This window comes from Elaeis guineensis, chromosome 8, assembly GCF_000442705.2.
Source record: "Elaeis guineensis isolate ETL-2024a chromosome 8, EG11, whole genome shotgun sequence".
Lineage (NCBI taxonomy): Eukaryota > Viridiplantae > Streptophyta > Magnoliopsida > Arecales > Arecaceae > Elaeis > Elaeis guineensis.
The window spans coordinates 88,971,580-88,993,350 of NC_026000.2; the positions used below are offsets into that span (position 1 = coordinate 88,971,580).

The window sequence follows — 21,771 nt, forward strand, 5'->3', positions numbered from 1 at the left end:
CTTTCCCTTGCATGAGTAGCTTGGGAAAGATGCAATACTGAACTCGCTGCCCAAGTCTTATCTCCCTTTCTTCACTCATTATAGAATGACAAAGCCTGAAGAGAACTACCACGGGTTACTGGGGTTGCTTCGAAACTTTGAGAAGGATCACCAACTTTATAAGGAGTCAGTGAACTTAGAGGGAGGATTGTCTTCTGGTTCTCGACCCTTTAAGAAAGGAAAGAAGAACAAGAAGAAGAAAGTGAAGAAGGTACATGTTCAGGCTGGGACATCAGTGCAGGGCCAGACCAGAAAGATCAAGCCCGATAAGAGTCTATTCTACTGGCAAGCACCCTAGATTAGATAGTGTGTCAGATATCTACTTATGGCACTGTAGGCTAGGTCATATAAACAAGAATAGAATAAACATGTTGACTCAAGAAGGAATCTTCGAAGTCAGTGATTGTGAATCACTTTCAACCTGTGAGTTCTGTCTTCTTGGTAAAATGACCAAGTCACCTTTTACTGAAAAAGGTGATAGAGCTACTGAGCTCTTGGGCCTAGTACATACTGATGTATGCGGGCCCATGAGCACAAGTGCTTGAGGTGGATATTTCTACTTCATAACTTTCACAGATGATCTATCTCGATATGGATATGTCTATCTGATGAAACATAAGTCGGATTCATTTGAAATATTCAAACGATTTCGAAGTGAAGTAGAAAAACAAACTGGAAAGAGTATTAAAACTCTTCGATCTGATCGAGAAGGAGAATACCTTTCTAGTGAGTTTCTCACATATCTAGGAGAGAATGTGATTCTCTCCCAATGGACTACTCCAGGAACATTACAGCATAATGGTGTGTCTGAAAGGAGGAATCAGACTCTGTTAGACATGGTCCGATCCATGATGGGTTTTGCTAGCTTGCCGATATCCTTCTGGGGATATGCACTCGAATCAGCTTGTTATCTGTTAAATAGGGTTCCAAGTAAGTCTATAATTAAGACTCCATATGAGATATGGATGGGATGTAAGCCAGCACTTTCACACCTTAGGGTCTGGGGGTGTCCGGCCTATGTCAAACGATTAGTCACAGACAAACTTGGACCTAGGTCTGACAAATGCTCATTCATAGGGTACCCTAAAGAGACAAAAGGATATTTTTTCTACCATGATGATGAACAAAAGGTGTTCGTCAGCCTTAAGGCAATCTTTTTAGAAAAGGAGTTCCTTGGTGAAGGAACCGTTGCCTCTAAGGTTGAACTTGATGAAGTTCAACAGGTAGAAAGACCGACACCAATAGCTGAACCTGAGTCGGATATGATTAGATCAGATCTGGAGCCCAATGTACCTGCACCATTAAGGCGATCCGATAGAGTACCGTATCAGCTGGACAGATACTACAGTTTTTTGGTCCAGGATGGTGATCCCATCGAGCTTGATGAGAATAATGAGGATCCGATCACCTATATGGATGCAATGCAGAGACCTGATTCTGAGAACTGGCTTGAAGCCATGAAATCCGAAATGGAGTCCATGAAGGTCAACGATGTATGGACATTGGTTGACCCACCTGAAGGGGTTAAACCCATTGGGTGTAAATGGGTCTTCAAAAGGAAGAGGGGCGCAGACAGAAAGGTGGAGACCTATAAAGCCCGTCTGGTCGTCAAGGGGTATCGTCAACGTTATGGTATTGACTATGACGAGATATTTTCCACTGTGGCAATACTCAAATCCATTCGGATAATGCTTGCAATAGCTGCCCATCTGGATTATGAGATCTGGCAGATGGATGTAAAGACAGCTTTTCTGAATGGAGAGCTGACCGAAGAGGTGTATATGATACAACCTGAGGGGTTTACATCCACAGATGAGTCCAAGGTGTGCAAGCTTCAGAGATCCATTTATGGATTGAAGCAAGCTTCTCGGAGTTGGAACATGCATTTTGATAAGGTGATCAAAACGTATGGCTTCATTAAGAATGGAGAAGAGCCCTGCATCTATAAATGGGCAAATAGTCCAGTTGTGGTATTCCTTGTCTTGTACGTGGATGACATTCTCCTAATCGGGAATGACATCCCCGCACTACAGGGAATAAAAGTTTGGTTGTCATCACAGTTCTCTATGAAGGATTTGGGTGAAGCATCCTACATCCTAGGGATGAACATCTATAGGGATAGATCTAAAAGGATGCTTGGATTATCCCAGTCCATGTACATAGACACTGTGCTGAAGAGGTTCAGCATAGAGAATTCCAAGAAGGGCTATCTACTGATAGGCCAAGGAATTTCTCTCTTTAAGAAGGATTGTCCGACAACTCGTAAAGAGAGAGAGCGTATGAGTAGAGTCCCATATGCTTCAGTCGTGGGATCTATCATGTACGCCATGACATGTACAAGACCAGATGTGGCATACTCACTAGGAGTAGTGAGTAGATACCAATCTGATCTTGGAGAAAATCACTGAAAAGTGGTTAAAGCCATCCTTAAGTATTTGAGAAATACTAAAGACCAATGGTTGGTTTATGGTGAGTCAGATCTGAAACTTGTGGGGTTCACAGACTCTAGCTTCCAATCTGACCATGATGACAGCAGGAGCGTGTCGGGTTATATCTTTACTCTGAATTGTGGAGCCATCTACTGGAAGAGTTCTAAGCAACATACTGTGGCGGACTCTATTTGTGAAGCGGAGTACATCACAGCATCGGATGCCGCGAAGGAAGCTGTGTGGCTGAGAAAATTCATCAACAAGCTCGGAGTAGCACCCTCCCTCGATGGTCCAGTCCTGCTCTATTGCGACAGCACTGGTGTCATAGCTCAGGCGAAGGAATCCAAAGCACATCAGCGGACGAAGCACATCTTGCACTGCTTCCACCTGGTCTGAGAGATCGTGGATCGAGGTGACGTCGACCTTCAGAAGATCGACGGAAAGGAGAACCTGGCCGACCTCTTCACTAAAGCCCTGACGATAAAGGAGTTCGACAACCACAAGTCGAAGATGGGTATTAGATACTGTGCCGAGTGGCTTTAGGACAAGTGAGAGTTGTTGGAAAATATATCTCAAAAAGCCAATCGTCAAGCTATTGACGATTGAGCAACCAAGTATTGTAATTGATTTGTTAATAAATAAAATATATTTGACATTTTCATCATAAGCTTTCATCTTCTAATGAACTCCGTTGTTATGATGAAGTCCTTAGGACTATTTAGATTCGATAAAGAGAAGATTTATCGATTAGTCCTTAAAATAGTTTACGACCAAATGATAGGCTGTTAATAAGGACGACATCTTCTATCGAGCATAGGTCGCTGTAGGCCATATGGGTTGGTTGTCCTCTTAACTAAAGAGTGTGGAGATACTGGTATGGCATACAGGTGAGATGTACTAGTACATCATCATTGAACGTGACCAACTCCAGAGTATTCTGCTGTCAAGAATGTCTCTGATTGGATATAGGTATAAGTATCCCTTAGACTTGAGATCACCTCAGTGACTTGCAAGCAACTCACTGTGCTTTGGTACTGGACTAACTAAATTTTTAATTCAAGGATGGAAGGCTTCTGGGCACAGTCAAGTACTTGCAAAGTCAGAGTGTGATCGAGATGGGATTGACCACTCCAAGAGTTGGAGAAGAATGAGTCACTGTATTTCAATTTGGCAAAACCTTGGCTAGGGTAATCCATTAGATGGATTTGATATTTTGAAATACAATGTGGACAACCTGATCAGAGTTGACAGTTGAACTTTGGGGTGTCCTATGATCATTTTGGTCAAGGGGATGAATTATATGAAAACTATATCCGCATGGGTTCTAAGGATGTTGTTCTACACATTCGACCTATCCGGTCGTCGGGTACCATTGCTAGATGGTCACTTCGATTGGTACAGAAATTTATTTCTATGCTACCGGCTTAGGTTTGGACCTATGAGGTCACACACATTAGAGTTCATTATCCGATTGGATGGTTGATCAACGATTAAGAATCGTTCTAGGATTAAATGATCAATACGATTGACATTTAACCCAGTGCAAGTGTTGTAGGAGGATCGATTAGCAATTTGATTGCTAATTGGCTTAATTTGATTAAGCCAATGGGCTGAGATTAAGTCTAATTAAATATAATTTAATTAGATTTGGTTTGGGCTTGATTGGATCAAGTCCAATTGGTTTATTGGATAAGCCAAGTGCAAGGAAAAACTAGTCCTAGTTCAACTAGGAGTTGGGTCAATCTAATTTCTAATTTGATTAAAAAATTAAATCAGATTTAAATTTAATTTAATTTGATCAAATTAGGTTCTTAATTGGGTTGATCTAATTTTAGTTTGATTTGATTTGAGAAACCAAATTAAAACAAGTCATAAGATAGAATCCTAGTAAGACTAGGTTTCCACCTTGCACCACATAAGCCTTCCCCATGCCCTCTCTCTCATTCAATGCCAATCTCCTCTTATTTTGTGTGACAAAAGCCCTCTCTCAGGTCTATCCAATATTCAAAAAAGGTCTCCTCTCTTCTTTCTTACATGGAAGGTGGTTTGGATCAAATCAAAGAGGAATAAGTTTGGATTTCGAATTCTATGAGATAGAGTTTTAGAAATCCAAAACTCTTTCAATTTTGCACCGAATTTATCCAATTTTTTTTTAAAATTTTTGTGGCTTTTAGGGTACATATTATGCACCCTTTTCTAGTGATCCATGCATGAAAATAAAGAGGAGGTGCTCAAGAGTTGGGCGCCCCTTAACTTGCCATGTTTGGATAAGCCTTGACTAAGTATTTGACCTAGATAAGGACTCTATCATATCTCTCTATATAAAATGAGTTTCGTTATAAAATTTTTGGTGAAGATAGAGATTTGAAAAAACTTTAGGCCATCCAAAAATCAGAGAGAAATACCTTTGGGTCGTGGAGATATAATAGACACAATTTAGGATGTCTAGAGAGAGAAACGAGAAGAAGAAGAGGGTCTTCTTCTAGGGTTATTTGTTTTCATATCTTTCCTCCCTCCATCTTGAGTTTTCTGAGAGTGTCTCAGATCTAAAAATCCTCCTTCTATTTTTCATCTTTGAAAGAGTCCAAATCAAGAAGAAGGAGGCACCTGATCAACCATCAAGAAGGATCAGCGCAGTACTAGCATACTGTGCTGATTTCCTGAAGCAGGACTTCTGATCGAGATTCATGGGCTCGTGTGAACGACTCCTAGAGGCCGGATGCATGTGCGGCTTGCAACATCATCCTCAAGCCTAGATCAGTGAGGTTAGAATATCTAACTTGCAAGGTAATAGATCTGATCTATTGTTTAATACATACATTAGATGTAGTATAGAAACATGTTGATATGATCAACATGTAGTTCATGCTATATTTATATATTTTAATTTTTGATTTAATACTATATAATAATCATGTAATAGAATCTTAGATCTAGAGATTTTCTAATTTTATAAAATAATTTTGATTTATTTTATTCTTCCGCTGTATGATCTTGAAAAAGTTTCAAGATCTAACCCTGAAACCCTAGATCTGGTTCCTACATTGCTCACTTGAATTCAAATCGAATTTGAATTCAAATGCCAATCAACCCTTCCTTATCCACTCAAGGCATGAGAAGAGAAGGGGTGTGGGTTCTTTGTGCATGGAGAGTCTACACGAAAAACTTTTTCTCGTGTAGAGGAAGGGGCGCACAAGGGATAAGGTGGTGCTTGGATTAGTTGCCCATTCAAATTCAAAATTTATTTGAATTTGAATGACCAACCATCTTTATCCACTCAGATGGCGCACACAGGTGGGGCATGGGAAGGCTTTGCATGAGAGAAAATTTATGAGAACTTATTTCTCATGAATTCAAATAGGCGCAGGTGAGGTGAGGTGGCGCAGGGAGATAAGTCAAGGTGGTTTTAAATCTAATTGAACCAACCTTATTAAAATAGGTTAGGCACAATTGGACTAAATTAAACCCAACACAATTAGACTTAATTAGACTCAATAAAATCTTAATCAAATCAGGAATTGACTAAGCCCAACCTCTGATCAAATCAGGGACCATACCACCTTGGCGATTAGGTCAACTCTTAACCTAATCGGGTCAAACCCAACTGAATCCAATTCAATTTGACTTGATCCAAAAATAATTACTTAATAAAATTGAGTTAATTAGTGATCAAATCACTAATTAAACCTCTCATAAATACTGAGTCCAAATCTAATGGGCAATCGAGCATCAGAGTCCATCGATATGAAACCCTGATCGAAGAGTCCCAAACCAATGGGACTCTTGACCCTGGTACCCAAAATATATGAAACTCATGATCAGAGAATCCTGATTCTCGATCACAAAATCTCAGACATGTAGGACTCAGAGTCCCCAAGCATTAAGACTCTTGGTCGAAGAGTCCCAGTCCAGTGGGACTCTTCACCAGCCATCAGATCAGATAGGAGCCTCTAATGTGTGTGACCCCGCAGGTTCGAACCTAAGCTGGTAGCACAGGAACCAATTTCTGTACTAATCAAAGTGATCATCTAGTAATGATATCCGACATCCGGATTGGTCGAATAGTCGCAATCGCAACACTCAGAACCTACGCAAATATGGTTACTGTATTATTCATCCCTTTTGACCACTGTGTATAGGATGACTCGGGGTTAAACTGTCAACCCTGATTAGATCATCCGAATTGTGCTCAACTCAAACAGTCCTGTGACTCCTCACTAGGACTATCCTGGCCAAGATTTTACTAAATTGAAACACGACTGTACACAGCTCCTGAACTGGAGTGGTGAATTCCATCTTAACACACGCACCAAAAAGTCAAGTACTTGACTACACCCAGTGGCCTTCCGTCACTGAATTAGAAATTCAGGTAGTCCAGTGCCTAAGTACAGTGAGTTGCTTGCAAGTCACCATGGCGGTCTCAGGTCAGAGGGACATTTATACCCATATCCCATCAGAGCAAATTTTGACAGCAAAAAAAGCTTCGGAGTCGGTCACGTTTAGTGCAGATGTACCCTTACATCTCACCTGTATTCCATACCAATATCTCCACACTCTTTGATTAAGAGGACAACCAACCCATATGGCACACAACGACCTATGCTTGATAAATATTATCGTCCTTGGTAACAATGTATCATTTGGTCGCGAACAGATTTAAGGATTAAACGACAAATCCTCCTTTGTCGAGTCTAAATAGTCCTAAGGACTTCACCACAACAAAGGAGTTCATTAGAAGATGAAACATTTTGTGATGAAAAATGCCAAAATAATTTTTATTAATTCATAATTCATGTACATATACAAAAATGAGCACAACCGTCAACAGGCTGATGATTGGCTTTGGGATACTATTCCCAATAATCTCCCACTTGGCCTAAAGCCAATTGGTGTAGTATCTAATACCCATCTTCGACTTGAAGTCGTTGAACTCCTTCACCGTAATGGCTTTAGTAAATGGGTCGGTCAGGTTCTTCTTTTCGTCGATCTTCTGAAGGTCAACATCACCTCTATCCACAATTTCTCGGATAAGATGGTAGCGGTACAGAATATGCTTCATCCGCTGGTGTGCCTTCGGTTCCTTCGTCTGAGCAATGACTCCAAAGCTGTCACAGTAGAGCAAAACTGGACCAACAAGAGAGGATTGATGCATAGTCATTGATAGCATCAAAAATAACTCTACTCACTATGTAGGTAGGATGAGTCGAGATCGTATCCTCAGGGACCTTGGGCTAAATTGAGATTGCAAAATAAAAGAAAGAAGCATTATTTTGATTTAGAAAATAAATTATCTTAAAATTGATGTAATTAGAAAATAAAGAGCTCAAAAGTTTTGAATTAATTTTGCACTAGTAGAGTTATATCTCTTTTTTTTTAATTAAATAGATATGATTAATCTTAGAAAAAATACCTATCTTTTCTTGGCACACTCCGTACTTGTAGATCACGGTGCGTCTCCAGAAAGTATTAGGTAAACAACTCTTCTTTCCTTGGCATGCCTCGTACCCGTAGATCATGGCGCATCTCTGAAAAGTAAAAGTTGTTTCTAATATTAATTTAACAGGAAAGCATAAATAAAAGCATATGAAAGAGAGCAAATAAAAAACTCATGATGATTTAAATAAAGAGCATAATCTTTATTGCATATAAAGAAATATAAGAAAGTTTAAAACAATAAATCCACTCTGTGTCGTTACAAAATTTTTTCTCCACTCCCGAGACTGCTAGCCTAGCTGCTCATGAAGTAGTCCCTTTCTCTTCCTCTATGCAAGGCTCTAGAAGGATTTTTGGGATGATCCTCAAATGGGAGTACAAGAGCCTTTTTATAGGTGTTAGGAGGGATGAGTTTTACATGGTTTTCAGATGTGGGACTAAAGAAAATACTACGGACTAAAAGATGGATGGATGAGATGGAAAGATCATAAGCAGATAAAGAAAATATAAATTCTTCCTCTTAAAGTATTTTCAAGTATTATATTTTTTCCTTTAATGAGCATCTGTTCACCACTGTGTCCGCCAGCATAACTTTCCACGAACCCGCCATGCCGCGCACCCGCACCTGCATCTCCGCATGCCCGCGCTTGCTCTGCCATGCGCCCGTTAGCTGTTAGGCTTTTTGATTACAAAAAGAAACTTTTATTTTCTTAAAATGATGTCTATATCCTTTTTGGTTCCTTGCATAATATCTTCATTTTCTATAATACCGTATGCATCCTTCTTTTATTTTAATTTTATTTTAAGTCTAATTTTCTTCAAACTTGAGTCTTTTTGATCTGCGAATCGGACTCTTTGTATCGGTGATCCCTTTTCTGTAAAACATAAAAAGAAGCATCAAATTTTTAATAAATAAAATAAATTAAATATAATTTTTTACTTTAAATGACTTAAATCAAGTGTTTATCACACCTCCCAACTTGAATTTTGCTCGTCCTCGAGTAAAATAGATATATCAGCATTGTGTACTGACTCGATCTTGAATAAAAAGTTAGGTTAGGCATCCCAAAAGGTAGATGATATCTGGTCAGAGCATTAAAAAGATACTTCATTGATTATCAATTTGACCCAATTAGTGGCTGAGTATTAACTAAAAAAATTTCAAGAGCTTTTCTTTCACCAACTCCCCACCTTACTCTTTAAATCCTCTAACTTAATGTGAGAGATATTGGAGCATGATCCTGGCTCCTCCCATGGACCATGGGTGTAGCGAAACCAGCAACGAACAAATCTGGAGACTTCTGGACTCGATCGAAGGCCCTTGATGAAATCAGCCTGGTTGCTGTCTTCTTCGTCAGCCTTTCGTTCCAGATGAAGAATGCCTCTAAGATCACCTCTAAAAAATCCAAGATCTGGTACCCAACTAGATCAGGCATGGACTAAGGTTTTTCAATTTGTAGATCTCAAATTAGGATGTTCTAGATAGGGAAGAAGGTAGATTGAATCAGACCTTGCAGATCTGTCCTGTTGCAGCCTTTCCTGTACATCTGTTGATGGAGATCTCACCCGTGCCTCAAACGACCTCAGATCAACTCCAGATCTAAGAGAAACTTGTACCAACCTTGTAGAAAGAGATTCCAAGTTCTGGACCTGATGTTTGGATAGCTGCAAGAGAGGGAGAGGCAATATGGTTGGCGGCACAAAGGGGGAGGGGCTCAAAACCCTAGCGCCTCCCCTACTTTTCCTGCCTTCTATGGACCTGGCGGCAAGAAATGCTAGGGTTTCTTGCTCCTGAGGCATGGAGAATAGCTGAAGAGAGAGGGAGAAGAGAGAGAGAGACTTGGGAGAAAGGGTTTTTGTATTCCTTGGCTTAATCAAACCTATACAGTGCATGTATATATAAACACAGGGTCAAGTGACCCAAACCCAAAACTCCCTTGACCAACTCTATAGGAGATTAGGTTAATCCAAGCTCATGTACACCTATGACTCGACCTAATCTCACCTATCCTATGCCCAGACCTGGCTCATAAAGAGTTGGTCTCTTGAGGCCTACATAACCTAGACCTCAAGAACCCGAAAGGCCTACAGCCTTCAACCTAGGGCCCAACTAGCCCTAGAGCCTCCATGAAGCCCTCATGAATGATGGACCTTGGCCTTAGCCTTGGTCCCCTGAGCCTTGGGCACACCACCTGGATCACAACAATCTCCACCTTGGTGTCCCAAGGCCTCAACCAGCTCCATTCTGTCCATCAGCCGAATCAGCTCGACACATCTCTGAAAGCTATCCCGTGGAAGTACCTTCGTAAGTGCATCAGATGGGTTCTCCTTGGTGTGTACCTTTACCAGCTCCACCTCGCCATCCTCCACAAGCTCCCTAATCCGATGATGCTGAATGTCGATGTGCTTTGTCCTTGCATGATAGACTGAGTTCTGTGCTAATAGAAGTGCACTCTGGCTATCACAGTGCACTCTAATGGCCTCCTGAGTAAGGCCCATCTCCATCAACAAACTCTTCAGCCAAATTGCCTCCTTAGCTACTTCTGTCAGCCCGATGTACTCCACCTCTGTAGTGGATAGTGCCATGATAGGCTGCAGACTCGATCTCCAAGAAATAGGACCTCCATACAGGCTAAAGATGAAGCCTATTGTAGACCTCCGGGTATCCACATCTCCTCCGAAGTCTGCATCCACATAACCGCCAATCAGCCCCTGAGCCTTCCTGGACATGTCAGAGTATTCCACTGTACCTCCTCGCTGTTCGTAGTAGATGCCAACTCCAACTGAACCCGCCAAGTATCTGAATATCTACTTCAGAGCTCTCCAGTGCTCCCTGCCAGGCTGCGCCATGAACCTGCTAACCTGACTCACTGCATGAGTGATGTCTAGCCTACAACAGACCATCGCATACATCAAGCTCCCAACTCTTGAAGCATAAGGAACTGTCTCCATCTCCTGAGCCTCCACCTCAGTCTGTGGCGCCATGGTCTTCGAGAGTCTGAAGTGACCGACAAGTGGCAGCTCCACCGGCTTTGCTCCCTTCATCCCAAACCTCTCTAAGATCTTCTGTATGTAGCCCCCCTGAGATAGATGCAGCACCTTCCGGGCTCAGTCTCTGAAAATCTCCATGCCTAGGATCTTCCTTGCAGGGCCCAAATCATTCATCTCAAACTCCCGAGATAAGGATGCCTTTAGATCCTGCACAACCTTCCTACTCTTGCATGTTATAAGCATGTCATCTACATACAAGAGTAGGAACACCCTAGAACCATCCTCAAGAGACTGAACATAAACACAGGGATCAAACTCGCACCTGGAAAGTCCAATGCTGTGCACATAGGAGTCGAACCTCTTGTACCATTACCTCGGTGACTGCTTCAGCCCATACAGCGACTTCTGCAACAAACAAACCTTTCCCTTTGATCCTGGATCCCTGAAATCGAGTGACTGCTCCATGTAAATCCTCTCCTCCAAATGCCCATAGAGGAATGCCATCTTGACATCCATCTGCTCTAGCTCTAAATCTTGAGCTGCTACAATGCTCAGCAACACTCTGATGGAAGTATGTCTGACGATGGGAGAGAAGACCTCACTGAAGTCGATGCCTTCCTTCTGGGAGTATCCCTTGGTCACTAACCTCACCTTGAATCTGATACCTCCCTGCTCTGAAGGCCCTTCCTTGCGACTGTAGACCCATTTGCAGCCAATGGGCCTCTTTCCCTGTGGCAACTGCACCAATCGCCACGTCTGGTTCTGGTGGAGAGACTGCATCTCCTCGGACATCGTCCGGACCCACCGCTCTCTATCTTGGCTTTCAATAGCCTCCTAATACGTATATGGGTCTCCATTCACTATCACCAGGGCATATGATAGCATCTCCTTGAAGCCATATCAGTCCGGTTGCCTGATGGTCCTCTTCGACTTGTGTAGGGCAACACCGATATCAGTCCTCAGTCCAGCTCGCTCCCGCTGGACCTCTTCACCTCGATCATTCGTTCGAGTCCTCTCTACCTGTGGAGACACCTTAGGTAGGTTCTCCACCTGAATGTCATGTCCGCCCGTAGTACCTGCAAGAGGCAAAATCAAAGAGGTAAGCTATCCAGCAGCACCCTGCTGGACCTCCTCCTGCTCCTCCATGCTTGCTCGCCTCCGTAAGACTGACTCCTCATCAAAAGTCATAACCTGACTAATGATGACCTTCTTTTCCAAGGGATCCCACAACCTGTATCCCTTAACTCCTTGCGGATAGCCTAGAAACACTGTCTTGCGTGATCTGGCATCTAGCTTACTCTGCTCACCAGCTCCAATGTGCACATAGGCCGTGCACCCAAATACCCGTAGATGGCCCAGCCCAACTGTCCTCCCAGACCACACCTCCTCTGGAAGCCTACCATCCAACCTGGTGTGAGGTGATCGATTGACCAAGTAACCCACTGCGTCAACTATGTCACCCAGAACGCCTTTGGAAGCCCTGCCTGCAGTCTCATGCATCGTGCCTTTTCCAGAAGTGTTCTGTTCATCCTTTCGGCCACCCCATTCTACTGTGGAGTCCTCTTAACTGAGAAGTGTCTCCTAATCCCACACTCCTCACAGTAGTTCTGGAACTCTCTGCTGGTGTACTCCCTACTATTGTCTGACCTCAGACACTTCACGCTCCTCCCCTGCTATTTCTCCACCTCAGCTCTTCAGATCTTGAACTTGGTGAAGACCTCTGACTTCTCTCTCATGAAGTAAATCCAGAGTTTTCTTGAGAAATCATCAATCAGGGTCATGAAGTATCTAGCCCCATTCCTAGCTAAAACTGGGGCTGGTCCCCACACATCTGTGTGCACTAACTCCAGAGGGGCTGCACTGTGGGTTGTACTGATGTTGAACTGAACTCTCCTCTGCTTTCCCATCTGGTAAGGCTCACAGATCTCTCCTGTAGCACCATCCTCCAGATCAGAGATGAGTCCTCTCCTGCTCAACTCCCTCAGCCCCTTGTCACCCATGTGGCCTAGGCGGTAGTACCACATCCTGTAAGCCCCCGGCTGGTCCTGTGCTACAACTGCTGCATCAGACTCTCCGATCACCATAGATCCCTCCATGCGATAGAGATTATTGTCCAACCTCCTGCCTCTCATCACTACCATAGCTCCATTAGAGATGTTCAGTACTCTGCTTCTAGCCCTACTGCTGAAGTTGTATCCACTGCGCTCCAAGTAGCCTAGTGACATCAGATTCTTTTCCAGCTCCGGGATGTGTTTTACATTTGTCAATGTCCTCACAATCCCATCAAACATCCTCACCCTGACTGTCCCTATCCCAGCCACCTTGCAAGGATGATTGTCACCTAGAGTCACTGATCCCTCATCTGTCTTGGTGTATGTCACAAACCAAGACCTGTGTGGTGTGTAGTGATGTGAGCACGCAGAGTCTAGTGTCCACTCCTCTGTGTAATGTCTGTGACCATTTGATACCACAAGTAGATCATCCTCCACCTGCTACTCAGCAACTGCACTCACTGATTCTGAGCCACTTCTTTCTCCCTTCTTGCTCTTCCATAGTGGATATTCTCGCTTGAAGTGTCCGAACTCATTGCACTTAAAGTATTTCATCTCTTTCTTTCCCTTCCTGGACTTGGACCGCCCCCTGGACTTGCTTCTACCTCTGCCTCTACCTGTCCTCTCCCCTACTGCCAAACCCTCCTGGGGAGCCCAATCTCTGGTCAACTTTTTTCTTTGCTCATTAGACCTCAGCACCGAGACCATGTCCTCATATTCCAGAGTCTCCTTGCTGTAGAGCAGTGTAGTCACCAAATAGTCATATGATCCTGGCAGTGAACACAAAAGCAACAGGGACTTGTCCTCCTCATCCAGCTTCACCCCAATATTCATCAACTCTGTGCATAATTGGTCGAACCTCTCAATGTGGCCAATCACATCAGATCCCTCCTGCATCCGAAGACTGTACAACCTCTTCTTCAGCATTAGCTTGTTGCACATATTCTTTCCCATATACATGGTGTGCAACTTCGACCAAAGGCCCTTCAGGGTCTTTTCTTCCAGCACTGAATACAATGCTGCATCCGCCAAATATCCTCTGATCACCGAGCATGCTTTCTTCTCCAACGATGCCCACTGTCTGTCTGTCATTCCCTCAGGCTTCTCATCCAAAGCCTGATCCAGATCTGCTTGCACCAGAAGATCCTCCACCTGGATTTTTCACATAAAAAAATTTTCCTTGCCATCAAACTTCTCAAAATCGACCTTCATATTTCTACCCATGATTGGATCCAAGCCAAACAAGCAATATAAAATCAAGAAGTGTAGAATATATCTTGATGGTACCTTGCTGAAAATTTTCAGCACTTGGGACCTTCAACTTCTCGTGCTTGAAACCGCTTCCTCACCACTGTGGCTCTGATACCAACTATTGGAGCATGATCCTGGCTCCTCCCATGGACCTTGGGTGTAGAAAACTATTAACAAACAAATCTGAAGACTTCTGGACTCGATCGAAGGCCCTCGACGAAATCAGCTTGGTTGCTATCTTTTTCATCAGCTTTTCATTCCAGATGAAGAACGCCTCTAAGATCACCTCTAAAAAATCCAAGATCTGGTACCCAATCAGATCAGGCCTAGACCGAGGTCTTCTAATTCATAAATCTTAAATCAGGGTATTCTAGATAGGGAAGAAGGTAGATAGAACCAAACTTATAGATCTGTCCTGCTGCAGTCTTTCCTGTAGATCTGTTGATGGAGATCTCACCCACACCTCAAACGACCTCAGATCAACTCTAGATCTGAGAGGAACTTGTACCAACCTCATAGAAAAAAATTTCAAGTCTTGGACCTAATGTTTGGGTGGCTGCAAGAGAGGGAGAGGCAATATGGTTGGCGGCACAAAGGGAGAGGGGCTCAAAACCCTAGTGCCTCCCCTACTTTTCCTGCCTTCTATGGACCTGGCGGCAAGAAACCCTAGGGTTTCTTGCTCCTGGGGCATGGAGAATAGCTGAAGAGAGAGGGAGAAGAGAGAGAGAGACTTGGGAGAAAGGGTTTTCATATTCCTTGGCTTAATCAAACCTATACAGTGCATGTATATATAAACACAGGGTTAAGTGACCCAAACCCAAAACTCCCTTGACCAACTCTATGGGAGATTAGGTTAACCCAAACCCATGTACACCCATGACTCGATCTAATCTCACCTATCCTGGGCCCAGACCTGGCCCATAAAGAGTTGATCCCTTGAGGCCCACATAACCTAGACCTCAAGAACCCGAAAGGCCCACAACCTTTCAACCTAGGGACCAACTAGCCCTAGAGCCTCCATGAAGCCCTCATGAATGATGGACCTTGGCCTTAGCCTTGGTCCCCTGGGCCTTGGGCACACCACCTGGATCACAACAAGAGAGATTTATTATTTTCTTGCAATTTAGTCCCCTTATTATCTTTTTTTTTTTAACATTGTCCACCTTTTTACGTGAACCACAATGCTTACTTAGGTGAAGGGACCCGGTTACTCAGTAGGAAACCAATATTTTTTTTTAAATAAATTTTAATGAAAATTTTTGCATACCTTGACCTTTCCACCCAATCTCTCATGAAGCAGATTTTTTATTGAGATCAGTAAGAAGAGGATTGTAGAATCACTCCTAACATTTGATCTAGTCTAAACCCTACCATTCATTGGGTTTTCTTAATAATTTATTCCTCAGTATCTCTAAAATTATCTTGACTGTTAATCATTCATTGATTAGGATGCCTAATTGACTCTTAATCAAAATAAAATTCGGATACACAAAACTAATTATTTTGACCATACTCGAGGATTTGATTAATTTCCTTCCCCTCCAACTTAATCTACATTGTCCTCAATGGAGTAGGAAAGCAAAGAAAATAAAAGGAGAGAGTGCACCTGGGATAATTTTGCTTCGAAAGTTGAAGATAGCTTCATTGATTAATAGGCTCTTATTCTAAATTTCTGCCGCTACAGTAAAGTAAAAAAAAAAATGAAATCATTGGGTTGCCTCCTAACAAGCACTAAGTTTTACATCTTCAGCCAGACGTCAAGTTTATTATTCATTATAAAGTGGATCACATAGATAGATGGTGTCGATTCGTTCTTTATGTGCAATTTCATCTACATATGGCTTCAAACGTTGGCCGTTTACCTTAAATGTATTGCCATTTCAGGGGTCATGAATTTCAATTGCTCCATATGGGAATATTTGTGTGACAATGAAAGGTCCATCCCATCGGGATCGAAGTTTACTGGAAAAAAGGCGTAACCTGGAATTGAAAAGCCATACCTTTTGATTTAGCTCAAATGATTTTCTAGAGATATATTTGTCATGAAATACTTTGGTTCGAGCCTTGTAAATTTGTGAACTCTCGTATGCATCGTTGCGAAGTTCTTCCAGTTCATTGATTTGCAACCTTCGATTAGAACCTGCATTCTTCATGTTAAAATTAAACATTCGTATGGCCTAGAGTGCACGATGTTCTAATTCAACTGGCAGATGGCAAGTTTTGCCATAAACTAGTCAGTAGGGTGACATACCGATAGGGGTTTTAAAAGCTATACGGTAAGCCCATAATGCATCATCTAAGCGAAGAGACCAATCTTTTCTATCGGGCCTAACCATCTTTTCTAGGATATGTTTAATCTCCCTATTTGACACCTCTACCTGACCATTAGTTTGGGGGTGATATGGTGTGGCCACTTTGTGTGTAATATTATATTTTTTCATAAGTGCTTCAAAATATTTACTCATAAAATGAGTCCCCCCATCACTAATGATCACCCTTGGGAAGCCAAATCGACTAATGATGTTTCGTTGGATAAAACTAGTTACAACTTTATTATCATTAGTCCATGTAGCTATTGCCTCCACCCATTTTGACACGTAATCAACTGCCACTAGAATATATTCGAATCCAAATGAGGCTGGAAAAGGTCCTATGAAATCAATCCCCCAAACATCAAAGATTTCTACTACTAAAATGGGGGTCAGCGGCATCATATCCTTCTTGGATAAATTTTCTATTTGCTGTCATTGCAGACAACTTCGGCCAAATTCATGTGCATCCTTGAAAAGTGTTGGCCAATAAAACCCACTCTGCAGTACTTTGCTGCAGTTTTTCTTTCACTAAAATGTCCCCCACATGCCAAAGAATGGCAAAAAGTGAGAATGCTTTGGAATTCACTCTCGGGGACACAATAGTGAATAACTTGGTCAGGACAGTATTTGAATAGTTCAGGTTCCTCCCAGAAATAATGTTTAATTTGCAAGAAAAATCGATCTTTTTCTTGTTTTGTCCAGTGAAAAGGTACTTGTCCTGTTGACAAGTAATTGACAATATGGGCAAACCATGGAGGACGGCTAGAGGAGATTGCAAAAAGTTGTTCGTCAAAAAATTTCTCTTTGACCTCATCTATGCCTATCGTGTGTTCAACTAAGATCCTGGAGATGTGATCAGCTACCACATTCTCGGAACCCTTCTTATCTCAGATTTCCAGATCAAATTCTTGTAAAAGAAGGATCCATCTGATCAAACATGGTTTAGTATCTTTCTTTGAGAGGAGATGTTTCAGAGCTGCATGATCAGAGTAAACTAGAACCTTAGACCCTAACAGATATGAGCAAAATTTTTCAAGGGCAAACACTACTGCTAGTAGTTCTTTTTCTGTTGTGGTTTAGTTTAATTGGGCATCGGAAAGAGTCTTGCTAGCATAATAGATCACATATGGCTCCTTATTGATTTTTTGGCCTAAGATGGCACCTATTGTAAAGTCAGAGGCATCACACATAATCTCAAATGGAATGGACCAGTCAGGAGGTTTTATTATGGGTGCTATTGTCAGGACTGTTCGTAATATGTTGAATGCTTTCAAACAGTCTTCATCAAAGATAAATGGTGTGTCCTTGGCCAACAGATTGCACAGGGTTCTTGAAATCTTGCTAAAGTCTTTGATGAAGTGTCTATAAAATCCAGCATGACCTAAGAAGGATCGTATTTGTCAGACCGAAGTAGGGGGTGGTAGTTTTGAAATGACCTCAACTTTGGCTTTATCTACCTCGATCCCTCTTTCAGAAATAATATGTCCTAATACAATTCCTTTCTGCACTATGAAATGGCTCTTTTCCCAACTTAGGATGAGATTTGTTTCCATACACCATTTAAGAACTTTGGAAAGATGATGGACACAATCCTCCAAGGTGGTTCCAAACACAGAAAAATCATCCATAAAAATTTCAAGATATTTGTCCACCATATCCAAAAAAATGGCCAGTATGCACCGTTGAAATGTAGCGGGTGCATTGCAGAGCCCGAATGGCATACGCCGAAAAGCGAAGGTGCCATAGGGGCAGGTGAAGGTAGTCTTTTCTTGGTCATCTGAAAATACAGGTACTTGATTATACCCTGAATAACCATAAAGAAAATAGAAGAAACTTTATCCTGCTAACCGTTCTATGATTTAGTCGATGAAGAGCAATGGAAAATGGTCCTTCCTAGTAACGGCATTTAGTTTTTTATAATCTATGCATACTCGCCATCCAGATGATATGCGAGTGGGAAGCAGTTCACCTTCTTCATTCTCAACCATAGTAATACCTGATTTCTTAGGTACTACTTGAGTGGGACTGACCCATTTACTATCAGATATGGGGTAGATGATTCCAGCATCTAACCACTTTACCACCTCTTTTTTTACTACTTCACGCATGTTTGGGTTCAATCTCCTCTGCATATCTCGATGGGGTTTGACATTTGCCTCAAAATGAATATGGTGCATGCAAATGGAGGGGTCAATTCTTTTTAAATCGGCAATGAACCAACTGATAGCCTCTTTGTGTTCCTTTAGAATACCAACTAATTGTGCTTCCTGATTAGGGGTCAAGTCTGATGCAATGATTGTCGGGAGGGTGTCATTGGGTCCTAGAAATACATACTTGAGCGTAGTAGGAAGAGGTTTCAATTCTAACATAGGTGGTGATTCTAAAGATGGGACTATTGGTGTACTGGCTAATATGGGCAATGGCTCATACTTGATTTTCCATGGAGGAGTGGTTTTATCGTGTGGTGTATCCAACAAGGTGTTAACTTCTTTCATATATCCCTCAAAGTCATGCACTCCAAAGTGAGCCAAGTAAGTATCTAAGGGGTCTGGTGCTAGAATTGTGGGTGTTGCATCTTCTATAATGTCTTCTAGTGTATCTACTTCGAAGCAACTATCCATTGATAGTCATTGGGAAGCACCAAACACATTCAGTCTCAGTTTCTTATTCGTAAATGATACGTCTATGACTCCTGTCCTACAATTAATGTATGCATTTGCCGTAGCTAGGAAGGGTCATCCTAAGATAATGGGAATTTATCTTGGGTTGCCACTTAGTTCCATGTCGAGAACCAAAAAATCAACTGAAAAGTAAAACTATCTACCTTAACCAAGACATCCTCAAGCATTCCACGTGGTTTCTTAATTGATCTGTCGGCTAATTGCAGTGTGACTGATGTGGGTTTCAGTTCTCTGAATCTAAAAAGTTCATACACCGAACTAGGTAAAAGATTCACACTTGTCCCTAAGTCCAGAAGAGCTTTTTCAATGTGATAATCTCCTATAACACAGAAAATGATGGGGGCTCCTGGGTCCTTAAGCTTTGGAGGAGTGGCATGCTGAAAGACAGAACTAGCCTGTTCAGTGAGGCATACTTTCTTTGGGATTTGTGATCTAGATTTACATTTTTGGGTGCATAAATTCTTCAAAAATTTGGCATAAGCAGGGACCTATTTGATTGCGTCTAGAAGGGAAAGATTAATTTGGACTTGCTTAAATAATTCCAACATCGCATCGAGTCTTCCTCCCTTCTTATCTGCAGGAATAGGGGCTTTCAGGGCATCCAAAAATGGGGCTTTAGGCAAGTAAGATGATTTCGGTGCAGTTGGTTCATTCACTATTTTAAGGTCCCCCTTGTTCTTGGGTGATTTGGCTTCGGTTAGAGGTTTAGGGTTGGTCTCATTGGTTTTACTAGTGTGTTCAATGACCTTCCCACTTCTCAGAGTCATGATTGATTTGGCATGTTCAGAAAAATTTTCTGGGGTATTAGAGCTCTCAATCACAAATTGTCCTCTTGGGTTGCTCTCGGGTTGGCTAGGTAATTTTTCTCCTTCCCTCCTACTGAATGCAGTCGCTAGTTGACCTATTTGGGTCTCTAGCTTAGCAATGAATTGTGTGTGGGAGTTAAAAGTCTGAGTGTTGACTTTTAATCATTCTAGTACTTTCAAAACTTTTTCCTCAAAAGCTGAGCTATGACCAGTAGTAGACAGTTGGGAGCATTTTGAAATTGATGGTATGGTCCATGTCTATATATTGGGTCCTGATATTGAGGTCGAGGTGTGGAAGGGCCAACCACTAGTTGTGGTCTCCAAGAAAAATTTGAATGGTTTCTCCAATCGGGGTTATAAGTGTTCGAATATGGATCGTTTTCTGGTCTGCAAACTTGTTGGACTTGAGCTTGCTGAACCTACTCATGCACAAACTCAGGAAATTGAGGTGCGGTTGGGCATTCACTAACAAAATGGTTTGGACTTGCACATAATGCACAAACTTTTTGGATTAGGTTAGGTGGAATTAGGGATTGTCCAGTATTTAGAAGACGGTCTAATTTTTGGGACAGTTCATCTACCTTACTGTGGATATCTATGACGTTTCCAATCTGATAAATTTCACTTTTTTTTTTGTTGAAGCATGGGTTGTTCTCTAGAGGTGGCAGACATATGATGTAGAAAATTCTCACTAAGTATTTCAAAGAGCTGCCAGGCTTCATCCTCACTCTTTAGCATGAACGTCCCACCACATGATGCATCAACCATTTGTTGGTGTTTCTCTGATAGACCATCATAAAAACACTGACAAAGTTGCCATTTAGGGATAGCATGATGTGGACATTTATGAATGAGGTCCCTTAACCTTTCTCATGTCTCATGAAAAACTTCACCCTCCAATTGGGAAAAACTAGTGATAGCTTTTCTAATTTGATTTGTTTTTCCAATTGGAAAGTATTTCTTGAGAAATTCTCTCTGAAGATGATCCCAAGTTGAAATGGTTATAGAGTCTAAGGAGTTTAAACAATGCTTGACTTTGTCCTTAAGTGAGAAAGAGAACAGTTTCAACCTAAGGGCATCATCGAAGAAGTTTTGAATTTTTACTGTGGAACAAATTTCAAGAAATTCATCCAAGTGTTTGTATGGGTCCTCGTTACTAAGTCCATAGAATGATGGCAACATTTGAATAATGCTAGACTTAATCTCATATTGGGTAGCTTTTACTGGAGGTGCTTGAATGCATGGAGAGTAGGTATACAAGGATGGAGTGAAATATTCTCTCAATGAGCGTGGAGGATTAGCCTCACCAGGTGCAGCCATGTTTCTAACTCAGATAGTCCTAAGAGTCTTTTCTAATTCTTCATCTAATGGTTGCAAGTCAGGTTTTAGTGATCGTTGACCTAACATACAACTAAAAGGTCTATGTAGGACTATCCTAGTCTGTTAAGGATTATATATATATATATATATATATATATATATATATTATTAAGAGGAGAAGAGAAGAGAGAAAAGAGTTCTAAAGAAGAGATCCTAAGAAGTCCTAAAACTAATAGAAGAATTAGTTGTGGTTAGATTTTAATTACAATCAAGTTAGCACGCAGTGGACTCTCTATCCTAAAGTTACCATAGTTTTAGACAGCTCCTAACTGTAGTTAGCCTTCAAGCCCCCCAAGTCGAAACTTGACCAACCAACTGGCCAGATAAGTGTAAGGTTGGTGGGAGTCCCCCCATTGCTTTCCTTAGACACCAATTAAATTGGCCAGGTCAGCGAATGG

The 21,771-nt window shown here is 41.8% G+C and overlaps 1 non-coding gene across 1 annotated transcript; it reads left to right on the forward strand.

Annotated features, from left to right (window-relative positions):
* Positions 1-20,819: 20,819 nt before the first annotated feature.
* Positions 20,820-20,925, forward strand: LOC140851409 (small nucleolar RNA R71). The gene has a single exon (XR_012134162.1). It is a non-coding gene; the product is annotated as a small nucleolar RNA R71 (small nucleolar RNA).
* The last annotated feature ends 846 nt before the right edge of the window (positions 20,926-21,771 follow it).